Genomic DNA, 24444 nt, shown 5'->3' with positions numbered 1-24444 from the left:
TCCAGTCTGATTTGACTCGGTTTCTACAGCTTAATGTCCTTCCTAAAGCCAGTCACTTAACTGTGTGTGTTGGGTGCTCTTAATGTGGCACCGACACAAGTGCTTTTATGTGACACTGGCACACACCACACACATGTATGTCTATGTCTGCATATATCATTGTTCCTGTAGCTTAGCAGTTTGACAAAAGAGATCAATAGAATGCAAAAAAGTAAGTACTGGGGATAATTTGTTTACTCTTTTACTTGTTTCAGTCATTTGACTGCGGCCATGCTGGAGCACCGCCTTTAGTCGAGCAAATCGACCCCAGGACTTATTCTTTGTAAGCCTAGTACTTATTCTATCGGTCCCTTTTGCCAAACCACAAAGTTACGAGGACGTAAACACACCAGCATTGGTTGTCAAGCGATGTTGGGGTGACAAACATAGACACATACACACACACACACATATATATATATATGTACAAATATACTATGGGCTTCTTTCAGTTTCTGTCTACCAAATCCACTCACAAGGCTTTGGTCGGCCCAAGGCTATAGTAGAAGACACTTGCCCAAGGTGCCACAAAGCGGGACTGAACCTGGAACCATGTGGTTGGTAAGCAAGCTACTTACCACACAGTCACTTGATTAAAGTTTCAGGATAGTTCCCCATTCCAATGACTAAAACAAGTGTGAGAGAAATGGAATAGCAACAAACCAATAGTTAGAAGACTACACAAAAAAAAAAAGAAAAAAGAATTCCAGTCTGATGGCAAAGACATACAGTTACATAGGAACAGAAATGACATTACACTTTTTTTTTTAAAAACACTATCGTACCAGTCTGATATTTAGAGGTCCTCAGCTGTTCAGCTGCTTACCTAAAGAAGCCCGAAATATATAAGGAACTTCTACTGAAATAATCCAGAAAAACGTTGGATAAATTCATAACAGTGATACTGGACCAGTCAACCATTCAAAGATAACCTCAGGGAAGATCAGCTGTTACAAACTCAATCACAGACCTACCTCTTGCTATAAAGTAACAACAAAACTGATAGAAAATAACTCAAGGCAGTGCTCCAGCATAGCCACAGTCCTACGACTGAAAAGAATAAACACCTACCAATCATCATCACCATCATTATCGCATCAGTCAAGATCAATGTCAAAGGGGCACTCAGCAAGCCACAGGAGGGCTTTCTGGCAAACATTTAATGTGTGTATGAGAGCAGGGAAGGAAGGTTTGTTTGTTCTGTTTTTTTTAATCAAATTCCCACTTAATCTTTATTTCATGGCTAAAGACATTTTGCTCAGAAAAGCAGGAATCGCCTTAGTTCTAAGTTTGATTGAATGATATTAATCAAGGTAAGCTGCTGTGTATTTTATGCCACCTCCTCCATCACATTAGTGAACAGCGTGGTTGGCCCTCTTCTCCCCCACCTCACCCCCCACATAACACTAAGGAGTTTGTTTCCTAAATCTTTGATAAATTACTTCTGTGACAAGGAGTCCTGCTCTGTTCCAACAGAGTTGCCTAGGATTAAAGAGCAGCAGCAATGAAGAAGACAACGAAAAAAAAAGATGAAGAAAGAGAAGATGAAGAAGGAAAAGCTGATGAAGAAAGAGTAGACAAAGAAGTAAAAGAAGAAGCTGAAGAAAAAAAGGGAAGAAGGAAAAGAAAAATGAGACGATGATGACAAAGAAAAGAAGATGGTGGTAAAAGAATATGCAGAAGAAGACAACTATGAAGATGAAGAAGCTGCTGCTGCCAACAAAGCCTCTTAACAGTCACTTGATCTGCTAGAAATAGCAACAAAATCTCCCTAAAATTGCATTGTAATGCCTTAAAAAAGAGAGCAAACTATATGCGTCCTAGATTTGCACCTAAGTCATGATGGTCTTTCATAAAGTTAACGAAACCAGTGTTGATCTGGAGCTGAGCAACAACAATGACTAGCTGCAATTAAATTTCTCTTTTATTGCATCTTTCTCTCAAGACATGTCAGTATATCTCTAAACAAACAATGTCTGATAAAAAAAAAAAAAGTAAAGGTGGTCATGGATGGAATAACTTTGATCATAGCTTGGTTGAATCAGGGCTGACTAGGATATAAACAACTACAACAACAACAATATAATGGCCAATGAAACCAGTTGCAAAAATATAGAACTAAAACCCAGTTATCCGAGCTCCAAATCATCAAAGACATTGACAAAGACACACTCATCATCCCCATCATTTTAAAGACCCGGTACTGGTGCCATGTAAAAAGCACTCAGTACACTCTGTAACATGACTGCCATTAAGAAGGGCATCCAGCTGTAGAAACCAAGCCAAAAGAAACAAGGGTGTCCAGTGCAACTCCTGTCGAACCATCCAAATGGATGTTAAATTATTATGATTTCCCATACTTGCATGGGTTATGGGGTTTATTGAAGCAGATCTTTCTACAGCCAGATGCCCTTCTTGCCATGGCCAGACATGTTTTCGTAGAATATTGCAAACAAATGACACTGCTTGTATGGACAGTGACACTTATTTACAAATATTACAACAATATACCAAGACAAGGAGACATAAACATATACATTCGTATATGCGTATGTGAGTGTGTGTTTGTGTGTGTATGTATATATATATAGAGAGAGAGATTAGAGAAAAACCACTATTATGTAAGTCAAACAATGATAGATGTAAATCATACCAAATAGAAAAAATAAAATATATGATAAAACATTTACCTAGATTACAATAAAGTACATAATAGTGGTTTTTCTCTAATTTATATATATATATATATATATATATATATATATCTCTTATTATAATCTCTTATTATAAAAGGCAGATTTTATCTGCCTCCCTTTGGGAGTTATACAAATCTACAATATAGGATTTCTTCAATTACAATTTACCTTGCATTTTTAAGAGTACAATGCATTGCGTCATGCCAGGTCCAGTTTTTAAAATTTAAACTCCAGTTAAGCAAAATTTACAGAAAACTCACATTCTGGTGTGTGTGTCAAATGCTTTTCTTAGTCTGGTTTACAGCACACGCAAACGCACACACACAGTGGGCGACGAATAAAATGAAAGTAATTGACTTACTGTAGTGAGTGATTCTTTCACTCTGCCTCCCACTTCCTCTTTCCACACATCCACACGCAAATATATAAATAAAATTGTAAGCTAACGTGCGTGTGTGTGAGTGTGTGTGTGTGTGTGTGTGTGAGGGTGCGTGTGTGTGTGTGTGTGCGTGAGTGTGTGACAGGAAAGTTTTTTACGACGAATATAAGTAGCAGAAAGATAAGACAGTAAGGTGTGATTTGAGGGAGATTTGGCTGCTATTTCTACCATGTCTAGCTGCCATGTAGGGGTCTCCCTCATAGGCTCATACATACATATATACATAGATAAGACAGTAAGGTGTGATTTGGGGGAAATTTGGCTGCTATTTCTACCAGGTCTAGCTACCATGTAGAGGTCCCCCTCATTGGCTCATATATATATACATACATAAGACTGTAAGGTGTGATTTGAGGGAGATTTGGCTGCTGTTTCTACCAGGTCTGTTAGGCCTTCTCGTGTAAACTCAAGCTTTCTCATGCCTTGAACATAAGACCAAAGCAGAGAATGTATTCTTTTATTCTTCTGCTTTTTCCAGCCATTGGTCTGTGGCCATGCTGGGGCAATGCCTTGAAGAATTGTAGTTTAATGAATCAACTCCAGTTTTATTTTTGTAAGCATTGTACTTATTCTATCTGTTTCCTTTGTCAAACCACTAGGTGACAGGGATGTAAACAAACCAACATTCGTTGTCAAGCAGTGGTGGAGGACAATCACAAGCACAGACACGCACACACACACACATACATGCATACACATATACACACATACATACATACATACATATATATATATGTGTGTATATATATATTGCAGCGTGGAAGGTGTTTGTAAGCCATTTAAGAAACACACAAAAACCGTTACATTCACTTCAACATTTAAATTTAATTTGCCAAATATTTTCGTCGCTTTCAGACCGCGACCTGTTCACTGACAAAAATATCGTGCTAACAGGTCGCGGTCTCAAAGCGACGAAAATATTTTGACAAATTAAATTTAAATGTTAAAGTGAATCTAACGGTTTTTGTGTGTTTCTTAAATGGCTTATAAACACCTTCAACGCTGCAACTGTTTTCGTTCCAGCACACGATCTCAGATCAAGTCACTTGCTATGCAAGTACATCTCTGTAACTATATATATATTTAATATATATATATATAATATATATATATATATATATATATGTATGTATATTGGTAAAAACAGTAAGATAACAAAAGAAGAAAGAGACCTCAATATTATGTAAATAGAGGAAATCTTTATATATAAAAGTGAGGTTGTGTGTCTGTCTCCTACGATTTAGATTCCTAACTACTCCCACATTTTGCGGTGCAGTTAACCAAAACCGGGTATCTTATAGTCGTGATTCATATCGAGACCGTCTGGGTATTAGCGCGCGTCTACGATGAGTCTACGATTTAAAAAAAAATTTACCATCAATTTTTCCCATTTTTAATCCATTTTTGACATATATAAGGGAAGTAACTCTCTAAAATTTATTATTAAATCTCAGAACGTAAAAAGCTACAGTAACACCCCTCCCCCTTTGTGGTTAGCCATATTGAGATGGCTATTATACTTTACATCTCTAAAAATGCTTATATAATTATTTCCCTTACAAACCCGAGCAACGCCGGGCGATACTGCTAGTATATATATATATTGTGAAATTTGATTTAATACTAAATTGAATTCTTCCTGTAAGTTTGGAGATATACTCCCTAATATTATTATCATTATAATATATATCATCATCATCATCATCATCATTTAGCGTCCGTTTTCCATGCTAGCATGGGTTGGACGGTTCAACTGGGGTCTGGGGAGCCCGAAGGCTGCACCAGGCCAGTCAGATCTGGCAGTGTTTCTACAGCTGGATGCCCTTCCTAACGCCAACCACTCCGAGAGTGTAGTGGGTGATTTTATGTGCCACCGACACAGGTGCCAGACGAGGCTGGCGAACGGCCACGCTCGGATGGTGTTTTTATGTGCCACCGACACAGGTGCCAGACGAGGCTGGCAGACGGCCACGCTCGGATGGTGTTTTTATGTGCCACCGACACAGGTGCCAGATAAGGCTGGCGGACGGCCACGATCGGATGGTGTTTGTTACGTCCCCAAAGCACGGAGGCCAGTCTATGCGGTACTGGCTACGGCCACGTTCGGATGATTTTCTTGTGTGCCACCGGCACTGGTACCACAAAGATACAAATTCCATTTATGTTCATCTATTTTGATTTGTTTTGATTTGATTTGATTCGATTTGATTTGATTTTCACTTGCCTCAACAGGTCTTCACAAGTGTCACAAGAAGGAAGGTATGCATAGGTGGACTGTCTACGTCGCCGGGTCTTCGGATGGTGTCTTTATGTGCCACCGACACAGGTGCCAGATGTGGCTGGCGAACGGCCACGATCGGATGGTTTTCTTGTGTGCCACCGGTACTGGAACCACAAAGATACAAATTCCATTGATGTTCATCTATTTTGATTTGGTTTGATTTCACTTGCCTCAACAGGTCTTCACAAGTGTCACGCGTGTCACACACTTGCCTCAACAGGTCTCCACAAGTGTCACACACTTGCCTCTGCCTCAACAGGTCTTCACAAAGTGTCACACACTTGCCTCTGCCTCAACAGGTCTTCACAAGTGTCATAAGAGGGAAGGTAAGCACAGGTGGACTGACTACGTCGCCGGGTCTTTGGATGGTGGTGGTGTTTTTATGTGCCACCGACACAGGTGCCAGGTGAGGCTGGCGAACGGCCACGATCACGATCAGATGGTGTTTGTTGTGCCCACAGCACGGAGGCCAGTCGACGGCCACGTTCGGATGGTTTTCTTGTGTGCCACCGGTACTGGAACCACAAAGATACAAATTCCATTGATATTCATCTATTTTGATTTGGTTTGATTTTCACTTGCCTCAACAGGTCTTCACAAGGGTCACACACTTGCCTCAACAGGTCTCCACAAGTGTCACACACTTGCCTCTGCCTCAACAGGTCTTCACAAGTGTCACACACTTGCCTCAACAGGTCTTCACAAGTGTCATAAGAGGAAGGTATGCACAGGTGGACTGACTACGTCGCCGGGTCTTCGGATGGTGTCTTTATGTGCCACCGGCACAGGTGCCAGATGAGGCTGGCGAACGGCCACGATCGGATGGTGTGTGTTGTGCCCACAGCACGGAGGCCAGTCGATGCGGTACTGGTTACGGCCACGTTTGGGTGGTTTTCTTGTGTGCCACCGGCACTGGTACCACGAAGAATACAATTCCACTGATGTTCATCTATTTTGATTTGTTTTGATTTGATTTGATTTTCACTTGCCTCAACAGGTCTTCATAAGTGTCACAAGAAGGAAGGTATGCACAGGACTGACTACGTCCCCGGTCGGGGCCACGGGTTATGGCCTGACTAGTCTTGCCGGGTCTTCTCATGCACAGCATACTTCCATAGGTCTCGGTCTCTAGACATTTCCTTAGTGAGACCTAAAGTTCGAAGGTCGTGCTTCACCACCTCGTCCCAGGTTTTCCTGGGTCTACCTCTTCCACAGGTTCCCTCCACTGCTAGGGTGTAGCACTTTTGCACACAACTATCTTCAGCCTTTCTTGTCACATGACCATACCAGCGCAGCCGTCTCTCTTGCACGCCACAACTGACGCTTCTTAGGTTCAACTTTTCTCTCAAGGAGCTTACACTCTGACGATTATGAACACTGACATTACACATCCATCGGAGCATACTGGCTTCATTTCTTGCGAGCTTACGCATATCCTCAGCAGTCACGGCCCATGTTTCACTACCATGTAGCATGGCTGTACGTACACATGCATCATACAGTCTGCCTTTTACTCTGAGCGAGAGGCCTTTTGTCACCAGCAGGGGTAAGAGCTCTCTAAACTTTGCCCAGGCTATTCTTACTCTAGCAGTTACACTTTCAGCACACCCACCCCCGCTACTGACTTGGTCTCCTAGGTAGCGGAAGCTATCAACTACTTCTAGTTTGTCTCCCTGGAACGTGGCAGAAGTTGGTCTCTGCATATTTCCAGTGTTTATTGCTCCTGAGCATTTGCCACAGACAAAAACTATTTTCCTAGTTAGCCTTCCTTTGACATTGCTGCACCTCTTATGTGTCCATAGCTTACACTTGGTGCATCTTATAGAGTTTCTACCTACACCTTTTTTACAGATCGAGCAGGGCCATCTACCTGAAGGCGTTTGTGATTGATCTACCTTCCTACTTATTAGAACTTTGGTTTTGGCTAGGTTGATTCTAAGGCCCTTCGATTCTAATCCTTGTTTCCACACCTGAAACTTCTCCTCCAGTTCTGATAGTGACTCAGCAATTAGAGCAAGGTCATCAGCATAGAGGAGCTCCCAGGGGCAACCTGTCTTGAATTCCTCCGTTATTGCCTGGAGGACTATGATAAATAGGAGGGGACTGAGGACTGAACCTTGGTGGACCCCAACCTCTACCCGGAATTCTTCACTGTACTCGTTGCCAACCCTCACCTTACTAGCAGCGTCTCTGTGTGAGTATGTATGTTTGTGTCTCCTTGTCTAGACATTATCTTGTAGTTGTAAATGAGTGTCACTGTCATATAAGTGGTGTCATTCGTTTTCTAATATTCTGTGAAAACCTATCTGGTTATGGCAAAGTATTACCTGGCTTAGGAACAGGTGGGGGCATCCAGCTTTGCCTCAATAGACCCTGTCCCATCCATGCAAGCCTAGAAAAGCAAATATCAAAATCACAATGATGATGATAATTTCTAATGTAAACCTTACAAGGAATATAATAATTGTCAACAAATTCTAACACTGGCACACATCTAGCAGGAGGGACATAATATCAATGAATAGCAAAGAATACATTTGTCTATATTCACATGGGAAATAGGAAGTAGCTTTGTTAAAGATGTAGGAAAAACAAATTAGGTAGGAACCCAAAACAATCAGAAATGGACTGGTCAGATAGGTTGTTTATTTTTGCTTAGCGCTAGGTCAGCTCTGATCAAGCAGATTATGAAATTGGATCACAGATATTCCAACCACAACCATCCCATCTTTTAGGCCATATAAGCATTACTGGTTCAGGGTATTCGTTTCACGATCATAAGGTTGTGAGTTTGATTCCCTGCAGCATGTTGTGTCCTTGAGCGAGGCACTTTATTTCATGTTTCTCGAGTCCATTCAGCTGGCAAAAAAATGAGTTGTACCTGTATGTCAAAGGGCAAGTCTTGTCACATTCTGCATCACGCTGAATCGCCCTGAGAACCACGTTAAGGTTACACATGTCCGTTGAATGCTCAACCATTTGCATGTTAATTTCACGAGCAGGCTGTTCTGTTGATCGGATCAATTGGAACCCTCGTTGTTGTAACTGACAGAGTGTCAGGCTGCTAGAGGTGGTATATGTGTTGGTGGTGTTGTAAAGCTCAAGGTCTAGCTCTGATCTAAAAGATCAATGCTGCACAGATAAGCTGAACTACTAAGCATAACTTAGATTTGTTGTTTTGGATAAATCAATGGTTCTCAACCATATTTTTTTACCTATGGAAACCTTTGATTCCTATCTTACTCAGATGGACCCTCACAGCTATTCCATGTTTAAGAAACCTTGTTATATTTTTTAAATTTTATATTACTAGAAATTTTATAAGAAAACTGTAAAAGTGTTTTGTGTATTGTAGAAGTATAAACAATTTATTGCACATAAGGCGCAGGAGTGGCTGTGTGGTAAGTAGCTTGCTTACCAACCACATGGTTCCGTGTTCAGTCTCACAGTGTGGCACCTTGGGCAAGTGTCTTCTACTATAGTCTTGGGCCGACCAAAGCCTTGTGAGGGGATTTGGTAGACGGAAACTGAAAAGAAGTCTGTCGTGTATATGTATATATATATGTGTGTGTGTGTGTCTGTGTTTGTCCCCTCAACATCGCTTGACAACCGATGTTGGTGTGTTTACGCTCCCGTAACTTAGTGGTTCAGCAAAAGAGACCGATAGAATAAGTACTAGGCTTACAAAGAATAAGTCTTGGGGTCGATTTGCTCGACTAAAGGCAGTGCTCCAGCATGGCCACAGTCAAATGACTGAAACAAGTAAAAGAGTATAAGTTTCAACAACAAAATCTTATATGGACCCCACAAGGACCAGATGGACCCTGATTGAGAACCACTGCGATATATTGTATGCTTAACTGAGGAGGATCATAACTACACACACTAAAAAGTAATCATCAATTTAGGGGTGCAGAATGACCATTCATTTTACATCCATTTTCCTATGTATGCATAGGTTAGGTGAATTCATTATTGAAGCCAGATGTCCTTCCTCTACTTAATCCTTATATGTTTTTAAGTAAGAAATCTCTTATTTCACATATGTACAAAGACACAAAGCAATCAGACAAGTTGATAGGAGAAATTAAAATAACACAGCCAGTAGCAACTGTTATAAAGTTGCAAATGTAAACAAACAAAAGCTCACACATACATAAATGCTTATTATATGATGGGCTTCTTTCAATATCCGTATACCAAATCCATTCACGAGGCTTCTGTTGGTGACATTTATCCAAGATATTGCACAGTGGGACTTAATCCCAAAACATGGGAGGCAAACGTCGTAACCACATAGCTATGCCTTTGATCGTAAGCCTACTTCATTCAGGACTAACTTGGGGCTAACATCAACTAAATGTTCTTAGAGAAAGAGAGAGAAAGAGTTTCATATAAATTGTAATAGATCTTGCAAAAGACCAAAGTGAATATTATTTTCTAATCACACCAGTTCTTCTGCACTCAGAACCTACAATATCATATTTCTTACTCTGACCTCATGCTGTCTCTGCCCTCTGCACAGAAACCATGAAACATTTTTGTCACTAATACAAAGAAGTCAAGAGTTCTAAGAACTCCTTTCACTTGGTTCTTCTGTCTCTTATTTATTTTGGTCATATTCCCTTTACAACTGTATGGTTAACAAGTTTGCTCTGAAGCACATCATCACATCTTGGGCAAATGTTTTCTATATAGACTTAGTTTGACTTAGACCTTATAGTACATTTTGGTAGACAGAAAGGCATAAAAGGCAGAAAGGCGGTCAGTTGGCAGAATCATTAGCACACCGGGCGAAATGCTTAGCGGTATTTCGTTAGGAGTTCAAATTCCGCTGTGGTTGACTTTGCCTTTCATCCTTTTGGAGTCAATAAATTAAGTACCGGTTACACACTGGGGTTGATCTCATCGACTTAATCCCTTTGTCTGTCCTTGTTTATCCCCTCTATGTTTAGCCCCTTGTGGGCAATAAAGAAATAAGAAAGGCATGGAAGCTCATTGTCTATACATGCACGTGTGTGTGTGAGAGAGAGAGAGAGTTTGTGTATGAGTGTATACGTGTTAGCCCAGATTAAGCAGGCTTATGGTCAAAAACATTCTAGCTATGACCATATTGTCTGTCACACATCATGTCTGAAAACACATGCAGAGTCATACACATGGACAAAGACACAAATACATGCATACATATGCACATGCAAAAAAGGAAAAAAAAAAAAGTGGGGGAAGGATACCTTCCCCTTTTAAAACAGTAGATTGTGATTTGAAGGAAATTTAGCTGCTAATTCTAGTAGGTTCAGCACTCTGTAATGGTTCCTTTTTGGCTCAAAGAATATTTAATTCAATGTTTTGCAAAAGAAGTGATTTTATCAGTAATAGACTTTAAAAATTAGAGAAGTAATTTCTTTTAATGAAATCATCTTAATGAGGAACCTTCTACAAGCTAATGATAAAATCACAAGCAGTTGCTCATTCTACAAGAAATAACAGTCAAATCTCCCTCAAATCATGTCTTCATGTCTTGAAAAAGAAATGCTGTATGAAATTTTTAATACACATTTCAAGAAAAAACGAAAAAGACAGGTTGACTAGGGACTAAGCAATAACAACAACAACACTCATCAGTGATTTAATGATTTATAAAAAAGAAAATAAAATGTTAGAGATAAAAGACACTGTAAGTAAAAGCTATGAAATTATGAAGGTTTTGTATTTTGAAAGTATAAAGTACAAATTATTTCAATGCAATATAACTATTAGAATGATCAACGTGCTGTATCATAAATCACAGTGATTTGTGAAAAAACATTAGTTTTAATCCAAATGTTAGCATTATAGGCACGTATTGGACTTTAAAAATATGCATATAGTGATAGTTGTAGCATTAATAAGCATCAGTCTTCCTCTTGTAGTCAGAAGTTTAACAATAAAAGTACAGAATGACCCACTTACTCAAGTTATAAATCATTCAATGATCATTAACTACTTACATTTATTTACACAGTCTAAGATGATGGATGATAAGAACTAGGTGAACAGAAAAGTTTTAGAATGATTCTAATGTTGAGAGAAGACACCTCACAATGACTCTTCTAAGAGAATTAAGTATAAGAAGGATTGACTATAGAGAGCGAGAGAGAGAGAGAGAGAGATAAAGAAGATTAAAGATAATTGATGCAAAATCTTCACTGCTGCTTTTTATGGTACAGGTGTTAAAGATGCTATAATGGCATCTTTAACGAACATAATTAGTAAATACTTAAGTAGTTATTCTAGAGCTGAAAAAGAGCTAGAACTAGACAGCTTACAGAACATCTCAGTAGACAGACAGACACAGTAAGTAAGCAAGTAATACTGATGGTAAAAGTACAATGAGAAATAAGAGAGAAATGAGAAGAATTTTTAAGAGGAAAGATACAAGTTTGCCTAGCCCGTTGGATGATGTATGGTAGAAAGTAAAAATATGTTGATAAATTGGGAAACAGCCCAGAAAGTGTTTGAATGTGTTCAGGAGAAAAGGATGAGAGGAGGTCTTGAATTAAAGTTATCATCCAAGCTGTGAGCACAAAGATGCTGGAATCCTTAAATACCATGATAATTGGAAGAGCATTACATATGAATGTGTAATGCAATGAATGGCTGCTGAACATATTCTCTTTTTTTTTTTTTTATTTGTTTCAGCCACTGAACTATAGCCATGCTGGGGCAACACTTTGAAGCAGTGTTTCTCAACCTTTTTACCCTTGCATAACCCTTAAAATGAATTATATGTCTCAAGGAACCCCTGCACAAAAAAAATGATATACTATATCTTTCTCATATTTTTTTCAGTGTAGTTCACATGGTAAATATCATATATATATATATATATGGTTGTTATATTTTTTGATAACATAATAAGTTAGATAGGATGATGTCTATATTACAAAAATACACACATGTGTGTGGTGTGTGTATGTGTGTTTGTACCCCATCACCATCTGACAACCAGCATTGGTTTGTTTATGTTCCTATAACTTTGCAGTTCAGCAAAAGACACTGGCAGAATAAGTACCAGGTTTAAAGAGATAAATACTGGGATCGATTTATTTCAGTAAACCCTTTAGAGCCTTCGAGATGGTGCCCCCAGCATGGCTGCAGTTAAAGACGGAGGTGAGTAAAAGAAGGTAAAAATGATTCAAATCAATTGATAATAAAAAGCAATACTCAAAACACACACACAATAAATAAATAAATAAATAAAGAGTAGGGATGTTGTTATTTAGCCCTAGGTTAGCTCTGACTGAACAGAGATATTGTGAAATGCATTCCAGCTGTGACCATTCATTCTTTTCTATATACTGAGAGTTATATTATCCAATATGGATTTCTGTTTTTTAATGGTAAAGTATAACTTGAGGGATTATTTGGCTGCTATTTCTAGCAGTTTAACTATCTAGCAAAGTGGTTTGCAATCATTTTTATTTATGAACCCCTTTAGTTACTATTCTACTCTGGTGGACACCTCCCATAGCCATTTGATGTTTAAAAACTAATTCTTTAGATACTTCTCTCAAAACTACTATTTTGTTTATCACACATTCACTCATGTAGCTTAACTCTCTCTCTCTTTACTCTTTTACTTGTTTCAGTCATTTGACTGCGGCCATGCTGGAGCACCACCTTTAGTCGCGTAAATCGACCTCAGGATTTATTCTTTATAAGCCTAGTACTTATTCTATCGGTCTCTTTTGCTGAACTGCCAAGTTACGGGGATGTAAACACACCATTGGTTGACAAGCGACGTTGGGGGACAAACACAGACACACACATACATATATATACAACGGGCTTCTTTCAGTTTCTGTCTACCAAATCCACTGACAAGGTTTTGGTCGACCCGAGGCTATAGTAAAAGACACTTGCCCAAGGTGCCATGCAGTGGGAATGAACCCGGAACCATGTGGTTGGTAAGCAAGCTACTTACCACAAAGTCACTCTTGTGCCTAATGATTAATGCTTACAGCACCTAAGCTTCCCAAGTGGTCACCCATCTAAGTACTAGTTAGGCTTAACTTCGGTTATCGGATGAGAACCAGTGCTTTCAATGTGATATGGCCGTAACTATGTAAAATGTTACAGAAAGAAACCTGTTTCTTGCTATAAATACACTTATAGCAAAATCTTTTGATGCACTTTTAAAATAACACTGAAACCCAATTTTCTATTTTGCTTATGTGGATCTCCAAAAATCATATATGGACCCTCAGGGGTTATGTGGGCCCATTTGAGAAACACTGATCTTGCAGATTGCAGGGATAGTCTTGTTCTATGTAGTACAAACAGGTTAGGCAATTTCGGTTGGCAGTAATCAGCACTTTCAGATAATAAAAAATGTTTGGTTAATTAAACATGGTTGGTTCAATATTTAATTACGTAAAACATAAAAAAAAAAAAGATTGAAATAAGTAAGTAGCTTGCTTATGAACCACATGGTTCTGGGTTCAGTCCCACTGCGTGGCACCTTGGGCAAGTGTCTTCTACTATAGCTTCGGGCCAACCAAAGCCTTATGAGTGGATTTGGTAGACAGAAACTCAAAGAAGCCTGTCGTATATATGTATATATATATATATATATATACAACTTATAAATAAGGGCAAACGTAAAAATTTGTAATGCCAAATACGCCGAAAATGGACATATTGTCCATTACCATATAATTTTTCACAATATGCACGCTACTCGAAAAAAAGCCGACAGAAATCTCTAAAAAATTCCTTTATTACCATATCGGACCGATTTTCAGGGTTAGTTCGTAAGAACCCTCTCTTTGTCAGTGATAAATGTGGCAAAAGAAATATATGAGATACAATAAAATAAAGTACCAGACAAATACTAAGGTCAATGTACTTGACATTCTGAGTTCAAATTCCACCAATGTTGACTTTCCTTTTCATTTTTGTGGGGATTGATAAAATAAGCCCCATTTGAGTACTACAGGGGTCAATATAATCAACTATCTGCCTCCCACAAAATTTTCAGGCCTATATGAGAAACATTTCATTATTGTTGTTGCTGTTCTTGTTTTAAGAGTGGTGGTTTAGCCAAATAGAGTACTGGAAAGAATGTCTAGCAGTATCCATTCCACTTACAAAGGTCAACTTTGCCTTTCATCCTTTCAGGGTCGATAAAATAAAGTACCAGTCAAGTACTAGGATTGATGTAATCAACTTGCCCTTTCCTCCCATAATGCTTGGCTTTCTCCTTGAGGTAGAAACATTCATGATTACCATTAATCATTGTCTTACCAAGCCTAGATTCCAATTTCTAATTGAAGCTTTTGGCATAACTTATAGAAAAATTCCACCTGCACTTTTTAAACAATTAGATGGCATTTCTTCCATTTACATAGGGTCATGATCAATATATTTATAGATTTAAGCCACTGAGGGTAGCTTAACAGATAATCCTGCCAGACAGGTTTTCTTTCAGAATAAATTAAGCCAAATGCAAATATAGCGTCATTTTCATAGCATTACAATTTAAATTCTGAACATCTGAATGGCTTACGATGAGAATGTTCACACACACACACACACCACACACACACACACACACACACACACACACACACACACACACACAGAGCACATGCATATTTTTGTTTAGATCTTAATTATTTAACTAATTTCTGGGTAAGTTTAGAAAGCACTAAAGTTAAAAGTGGGATGGGAGGACAAGTACTTGTGGCATTCATGCCTTTCTGTAAAGTTAAAAACACAGGAAATAAAGATTGCATCTAAGACGAGCCAAAGAAAATAAAGTTGCTTACTTTGCAAGAAATAGCAGTGAATCCTCTTTCAACTCACATCCTACTGACTTCATAAAAAATAAAAAGGGGCATACTTGGAAAATATCTCTCAAAAGAAGAGATGGCCATGGTTAGAATGCCTTTAATCTGAACTCTGATTAGGGCTGACAACAATAACAGTTGGTCTCCAAATGTGTAAATGAGGGAACCTGTGTATGTTTGCTTGACTTCCATGAAATAGGACTCAAATTTTCCTCAAATTAAATCCTATTGTCTTAAACAAGGAATGATACACTGGACAATATAATGCCTGATATACAACAACAATAATCTTTTCTACTAAAGGTACAAGGCCTGAAATTTTTTAAGGGAGGGGGTTAGCCAATTACATTCACCCCATCGCTTGACTGGTACTTATTTCACTGACCCTAAAAGGACGAAAGGCAAATTCGGCCATGGCAACATTTGAACTCAGAACATAAAGACGAACAAACTGCTTAGTAGCATTTTGTCTGGTCTACTAACAATTATGCCAGCTTGCTGTTTTAATAATAACAATAATAATAATAACAACAACAACAACAATAATAACGATAATAATAATAATAATAATAATAATAATAACAATAATAATAATAATAATAATAATTTATCTGTGAATTTGAGTGTGTAATCTGGGAATGCATACAATGAGCTTCTCTGCAGTATGTGTAAATAAAACACTCAGTGAGAAACGGAAGAAAATTAGAAGAAAGAAGGAAAAAATAACAACAATAATATAATAATAATAAAAATAAATGTTCATAACTGGAATACTTTTGATGAAAATAAGCAGTGTTCTCCTTAGGTTTTTGCTATATGTGCAAATTTTCTCCTATACAAAGTATATGTGCATCCATGCAAGTAACCACGATCAATTAAAAAAAATGATTTCAACTTGAAAACCATGTGCATGCACACTTTATGCTTTATACACTAGTTGTAGAACATGTGCATATACAAGCACACAGCTTAGAGGTAACACTGATACATTGATTTCAGGTCACCTTGATCAGGATTGACCCCAGGGTCAACCAACAACTACTGAATACTGAATTTTATCAAGAGCGTAATAGTGGTTTCATACTTTGGCACAAGGCCAGCAATTTCAGGGGACGGTGCAAATCTATAACGTTAACCTCAGTGCTCAACTGGTACTTATTTTGTTGACCCATATATATATGGTAATAAAGTCAATGGGATCATTGCAATGTAAATTGTATACAAATTCTATGTGCTTTCACTATTAAAGTAGTACATCAGACATAACCCACATTCAACTGAAACTTTCCTCTGTTTATAGATGTGAATGTTATATAAAATTACTAGCAGTATCGCCCGGCGTTGCTCGGGTTTGTAAGGGAAATAACTATATAAGCATTTTTAGAGATGTAAAGTATAATAGCCATCTCAATATGGCTAACCACAAAGGGGGGGGGGTGTTACTGTAGCTTTTTACGTTCTGAGATTTAATAATAAATTTTTAGAGAGTTACTTCCCTTATATATGCCAAAAATGCATTAAAAATGGGAAAAATTGATGGTAAATTTTTTTTAAATCGTAGACTCATCGTAGACGCGCGCTAATACCCAGAAGGGCTCGATATGAATCACGACTATAAGATACCCGGTTTTGGTTAAACTGCACCGCAAAATGTGGGAGTAGTTAGGAATCTAAATCGTAGGAGACAGACAGCACACAACCTTACTTTTATATATAAAGATATGATATGATATAAAATGTTTTATTTAACCACGGGATACCTATTTGCACAGCAAGACTTAAATATGTTTATTAAACATATGCATATGACTATATACATATTCACACACACATACACACACACACACACACACACGCACACACACACACACACACAGAGCTTCTGTTACACAGGTGATCTAATTATCTAGGTGGGTTTCACAAAGGGTTAGTAGTTAGAGTAAGAGTGGAAAAAAGTTCAGAGAACAACTACTTCTGTTGGTAATAAAAGGATTCCTTCTTTAAGTGAAGGGATAAATATGATGTTTGCATACAAAATGTAATATTGCATGGTAGTGGGATCTGGGGACTGAAAGTGGAGGATGATGGCAGGCTGGAAAGAAGTGAGATGAGTGGGCTCCGATGGACATGTAATGTAAATATGTATGAATGATGAAGCGTAGATGAGCTGATGCTGCTAATGATAAAAGATGGGCTACAGTAAATGTTCTGCTCAATACCATAGATTTGCTTGTCATTTGTTTGACCGTAACCAGTTGAGCATGTCCCTTGGTGGCTGATGATATGTGCATCTCTGATCAATAGCAGTAATAGTAATTGCCATGTGCTGAGAGGAACTCTTTGGAGTTTGAATAATTTACCTCTGGAAACATGGGCATTTCATTTAACATCCTTAAACAACCCTTATTCAGGGACCTTTTGAGCGGGATGGGCTACTCAAGCTGAAGGAAATTCTAACTGGGCCCCACCTCCAAGGTCATATGCTGTTTATTTTGATATGAAATCACCATGTCACGCACATATGGTTGTGATACACATGCTTGGTGTACCCTTAGACGAGTTCTCATGATGGGTATATTGGGCTTCATATATTTGTACCCCAGAGTCACGTTGATGGCATGCACTGCTCTCTCACTCAATAATAATGATAATAATAACAATAATGTTCATAATGGGAACAGCTTATGCAATGTTCTCTCTAGGTTTTTGCTGTGATTGCTTGCATGCAAATTTCCTTTTTCTTTGCAAAGAATATGCATATCCACGTGAGTAACCACTTTCAATTAAAAAAAATATTTGAGATGAAGGGAAACAAAAAACAGGACTTCAGAGGACTCAGTCATAGTGTGCAATATTGTGTTGGTATGGATGTATGTTGTACATGAAGGATAACGATTGGGGAAAGGAGTGCCAAACAATCGAAGATGAAAGATCCTGTAGAAGAAGACCAAAGAAGATGTGGTAAGAAGTGGTGAAGGTTGATCTCAGGAGGATGAATCTCAAAATGGAAATGAGACGAGACAAATCCATAAAGAATGACACTGCTGAAAAAAACCCAAAAACACACAACCTGTCCAACCCATGCCTACATAGGAAACAGATTTAAGATAATGGTGAGAGACTCACAAATACCCAATGTTTACAGGCATCCAATTACAAGGAAAAAGAAAGCAATACAAAGAAAAAAAGTTTTGAAAAACAATTTTTTGTATTTTAAAATATAAATAGGAAGGAATTTTGTCTGGTAATAAAAGTTGAATTTGTTTTGATGCTAGGCTGGTTGAAAGTGTAATAATTGAAGACAGGAGTATTATTGGTATAACAGTCTTTCGTTGCTATCATAAAGTTCATTAGATAAAGAATATATTTTTAGTGTGCAGCCAAAAATGGAACAACTTAGATGACATGACAGCTGACTGAGTGAGAGAGGTGCCTTCATATCAAGAAAAGTTTTGGAGATATGATTTAGGGTTACACACACACACACACAAAGCTTAATATCCAAAGATATAGATATACAAGATAATGGCTAGACAGGGGGAGAGAAAAAAATGTATGATAAACTTATCATTTGGAAGAAGATACCTGGATAACTGATGTAGAGAACACTCACAGAGGGAATGGAATATTTTCAAGTCAGATAAGTGGGTTTCTATACAAGTCTTTCAACATAATCAATATATCTCCTCCTTCAACAAACTCAATTATAGTTATGTTTAAAATGGCAGTCACATGTTTATAAATGTCTAAAATTTAGGAGAGCCTGGCTCACAATAAAGATAAAATGGTTGTGAGCAGAATGTTAATTAATGGCAGGAAATAACGAATGCTATGCTAAACCAAACTAAACTAAATTAAACCAACCTTCTCATTTCAATATATCTAAACTACCAAAGCTGTGAGATATTTGCACAAACAAAACATTCACAAATCATTGACACTAATGCTGCATTTCCTCACTGCATATTTAATTCTGGTAAACTTTTTAACACTTCAAGCTTTAAATATGCCTTAACTATTTCTTCTATCTTTTTTCTTTTTATTCTTTTACTGGTTTCAGTCATTTGATTGTGGCCATGCTGGGGCACTGTTTTGAAAGGTTTTACTCAAATGAATTGATTGCAGGACTTTTTGTCTTTTAAGGCTGGTACTTATGCTAATGGTCACTTTTGTTGCACTGCTAAGTTACAGGGATGTAAACCCACCAAAACCAGTTGTCAAGCAATGGTGGGGGACAAACACTGTATGTGTGTGTGTGTGTGTGTGTGTGTGTGCATGTGTATGTATGTATGTATTATACAGGCATAGCTACTGATCGTAGCAGGATTGTGCACGTGGGGACAGCTACTTTTGAGAAATCTCGAGTTGCGCATGAGAAAGTAAGGAGGGATATAAGGAAGGGCATTGCTGTTACACTTCCAGATGGGAAGGGGCTTCCTATGATGCTCACATGCAGTGTCTGTGCAAGACCCTGCCTCAGTAAAGCTGGACTCAAGAGTCATCTTTGTAGTCATAAAGCGAGACAGATGAGTGACAACCTGGCCACTGGTGGTGGTGTTACACACCATACTAATCATATCTGTCAGGCATGTGGAAGAGAGTGCAATTCGGCAGGACTTAAACAACATGCAAAGGTACATGATGCCCAGTTACAACTACAGCCGGCTATTACCAGTAAAGGTTTTAGCTGCCAATTCTGTACAAGACATTGTAGATCTTTAGCTGGGCTAAAAAGTCACATTCGATCACAGCACCAATAACAGTTAAGCTTCATGCAATGGCCATAATCGATAACGAAGGGGCAGCCATCATCATTATACATTCAGACAGACAGACACACATACACACACTCAATCACACTCACACACAATGGGCATCTTTCAGTTTCTGTCAACCAAATTCACTCACAAGGCTTTGGTTGACCCAAGGCTATAGAAGACACATACCCAAGGTGTCGCGCAGTGGGACTGAACCCTGAACCATGTGGTTGGGAAGCAATCTTCTTACCTTGAATTATTTACTTCCTAGGCAATTTTATTTTCTCACAACAAAAAATATACAATCCTGTACACAAACTTATAGAGTCTTTCACTATAACACTAAAGTTTTTGCTTTGTTGGTGGGGTCAGAATAAGTCCAAAACATGCTCAAAATAGCTTCTCCTGCTTGCTGGAGGGGAAAATAAAAATAATGGTAGCCACTCACAAATACTGATCTTTTTTTCTTCACTGCCTATTTGATTCTATTTAGTTTTCTAATGCTTCACGATTTAAACATTGTAACACTAACTCACCTATAAATCAACAGACCCCTGTTCAACACACAGGAAATGGAAAGAAAACGAAAATAAACCATAATTAAAAATTCATGGAAAACACATTTTTGCCACATCTCACATTATTTACCAGCTAAATAAATCTAAATATAAATCACATGTACATACAGGCACATAGGCACACACACACACACACAAACATGCATATATATGAGTAATGATGAAATCTCAGATGCCTAGGAGGAGATGGGTGGGAATTTATAGTTGCATTTATTCTTGATTTTCCAGGAATATACACAGGCACAGGCATAGCTGTGTGGTAAGAAGCTTGCTTTGCTTCCCAACCACATAGTTCTGAGTCCAGTCCCACAGCATGGCACCTAGGGAAAGCATCTTCTATTAAAGCCTCAGGCCAACCAAAGGCTTGTGAGTGAATTTGGAAGGTGGAAATTGAAAGAAACCCATCGTGTGTGTGTGTGTGTGTATGTATGTATGTATGTGTGTATGTATGTCTTTGTTTGACCCCCATAACTGCTTGATGACCAGTGTTGCTGTGTTTATGTCCCCATAACTTAGTGTTTCAGCAAGACAGGACAAGTCTTGGGGTCAATTCCTTTCACTAAAAGTTCAAGGTGGTAAACCAGCATAGCCACAGTCTAACTGACTGAAACAAGTAAAATATGATATACAAAGCAGTTCCAACCAAGGATGAAAAAATAAGCCATCAGGCTCCTGTGTGTGAGTGCATGTACATGTGTGTGTGTGTGTACATGCATGCACAGCCACTCTGTCATCCTTCAAATGTTGATAAAATGGGAGATTGATCTAATATATATTTGAAACAGTGCTCCATCATGGTCTTACTGCACTGAGTTAGACTAATAAAAAACAAATATATGAAGCTCCCTTTGCAATCATGTGATTTCAGGTTTGGACCCACAGCACAGCAGCACCTTGGGCAAGTGTCTATTACTATAACCCTGGGCCAACCAATGCTTGTGAGTGGATTTGGTAGATAAAAACTGTGTGGAAGCCTGTTGCATGTGTCTGCCTTTGTCACCCCCACCTCACTGCTTGACAGTTTGTTTATATCCCTGTGACTTCGTGGTTCAGCAAAAGCGGCTGTTATAGAATAAGTACTAGTACTTACTTTTTAAAATAAGTACTGGAACTAAATAATAAAATACTAAAGCTTTCAAGGTGGTGCCCCAGCATGGCCACAGTTCAATGACTGAAATAAGTAAATAAGAGATACACACATACACACACATTTATATGTCTATTTCATGACTTTTCCCTTCTTTTTTGTCATATCTCCTTGCTTGACTTCTATCCATTGTCTGCACTAACTTGCATCAATCTCATACAGTGTCTCTATATCCTTGCACTTTGATGTAAATCCCCAAAGGCTAAGGGCACCATATTTCATTTCGGAACCCTTTATAAGGTCAAGATAGAAAAGATAGGCTCTACCACAGTCCTGCTGTTGCAATGATATTAGCATCACAGTCTGCTGTTCAGAGAACAGAACTATGTTTTATCATTATTATATTATTATTATTATTATTATTATTATTATAGAATGCTAAACTTCAAATATAGCTTGAAATGGTTTATTAATGTCAGATAAGGTATTTTAACATTTATGCCAGTACAACTAGTCTAGTCTGGTGTAATAGTAATAGTAGTAGTGTACATACTGGTTTATACCAATGACATTCAAACATTAAAGGAGTGTTTTCAAAGTTTTTGGGAATGAAGTGAACTGTAATTCTTACAACAGAAAAACCGGTTAATCAACTTGTTACCTAACATAAAATGACAAATGGAAAGAAAAGAAAGTAAAAAAAAAAAAAAGGAGAGAGAGGTGGTTATATTGAAAATGTGGTATCAGATGAATGGAAAGACAAAATCTCTTAGTGATACATGTGTCATAAGTAAAAATGGAGAATAAAATAGTAATAAAGAAAAGGTAAAAATGATTGCAACAAAGTTTGCTAGTAACATAAAATTATGAATGAACTACTAGGATCCTATTTTACTTTATAGTCAGTCAGGAGAGGAGACAGTCATCGTCATCATTGTTTAAAGTCCGCTTTCCATGCTAGCATGGGTTGGACGATTTGACCGACGACTGGCGAACCAGATTGTTGCACCAGGCTCCAATCTGATCTGGCAGAGTTTCTACAGCTGGATGCCCTTCCTAACACCAACCACTCCGAGAGTGTAGTGGGTGCTTTTAGGTGTCACTGGCACAAGGGCCAGTCAGGTGGTACTGGCAATGGCCATGCTCAAATGGTGTTTTTTACATGCCACCTGCACAGGAGCCAGTCCAGCGGCACTGGCAACGACCTCGCTCGAATGTTTTTTCATGTGCCTCCAGCACAAGTGCCAGTAAGGCGATGCATGTAGCGATCACGCTCAAATGGTGCCTTTTTTACGTGCCACCGGCACGGAAGCCAGTTTGTTGCTCTGGCAACGATCATGCTTGGATGGTACTCTTGGTGCTCCACTAGCATGGATGCCAGGGCTTCTGTTATTGGGAGGATGTGCAAGGAAGATATCTTCAAATTGAAAACCTTGATTGAATGCTTAAAGGCACGGAAAGTGCTATGTGGTGATATTAAACAAGGTCACAAATTAAGTTTACCACCTAAGTAGGTCATGGCGGGATTTAAAAGTGCCAGGTTGTAGTAAATCAAGTCTACAACTCAAGTAAATCATGCTGCATGGCTTAGTGGTTAGGGCATTGGACCCATGATCATAAGATTGTGGTTTTGAATCCTAAACCGAGTGATGTGTTGTGTTCTTGAGCAAGATGCTTCATTTCATGTTACTCCAGTCCTTCCAGCTGGTAAAAATGAGTAATCCTCAGATGGACTAGTGTCCTGTTCAGAAAGGAATATATATGCCAGAGAAACCAGCCCTATGCTCCTTACAGAGTAATGTGAACTAACCACCCAAGTAAATCATTGTGGGATTTGAAATCAGAGTATGAAATGCATGAACAAATATTGCATGACCTCCCATCCAGTGCTCTAAGAATTCTACCAGTCCACCATCCAAGATTCATTTTTTTCTGGACCAATTATTGACCCTGGAAGAATAAAAGGCTAAGTTAACCTCAGCAGGATTTGAACTCAGAAAGTAAGCAACTGAAATAAATACTGCAAAGGTATTTTGTTTGATACTCTAATGATTCTACCAACTGATGTTTAGACCCCAGATCAGATCTGTCCATATGGGGCCTATGATCAGAGATACTTCAACTATGATCACTATGGGGTATTGGGGACTAGATTATTTAAAAGCCCTTTCCTTCATTAAGACAATAGGATTTTATTTGAAAGAAATTTAGCTGCTGTTTCTAACAGTTTGAGTAAGGCTGTGTGGTTAAGAAGTTCACTTTGCAAACATTGTTTTAGACTTGGTCCCACTGAACACCAACTTGTGCATATTCATATGCATGTGTGTGTGTGTCTACACACACACATATATATATATATATATATATCAAATTAAAATTAAAAACAAATACACGAGCAAAATGTCCCCCGTCCAATGGACAGTGCTGAGTTGTCAAACATTTGAACCAAATTTTCTCAAAACAACTTGTCCGACTGTCCTATAGGCCACCCCTTTGAGAAACACTGATTTAACCTAAATGTGAGACACCAGCAAAAGAAGAAATAAAGATAGACTTCTTTTCTATTCCAAGAAAAACGATTTTACAAATGGACGTTCCCACGATTTTATCAATTGCACTCTCACTTGGAATCAATTTTTGTAATTTTTGCAAGACTTATACATGCCCTGATACCGTTGGTATCTACATATCAAATTTGAGTGCAATCGGATGGAGGATGCCCAAGATCCTAGAA

At 38.3% G+C, this 24444-nt stretch overlaps 1 protein-coding gene across 4 annotated transcripts in view; it reads right to left on the bottom strand.

Moving 5' to 3' along the window:
* Nucleotides 1–24444, bottom strand: part of LOC115220367 (protein DENND6A-like) — a 127627-nt gene that overhangs the window by 71501 nt on the left and 31682 nt on the right. The window lies entirely within an intron of this gene.

This window comes from Octopus sinensis, linkage group LG16 (assembly GCF_006345805.1).
Source record: "Octopus sinensis linkage group LG16, ASM634580v1, whole genome shotgun sequence".
NCBI lineage: Eukaryota > Metazoa > Mollusca > Cephalopoda > Octopoda > Octopodidae > Octopus > Octopus sinensis.
Note: the sequence above shows the minus strand (reverse complement) of the source record. Positions and strands in the feature narration are given on the sequence as shown.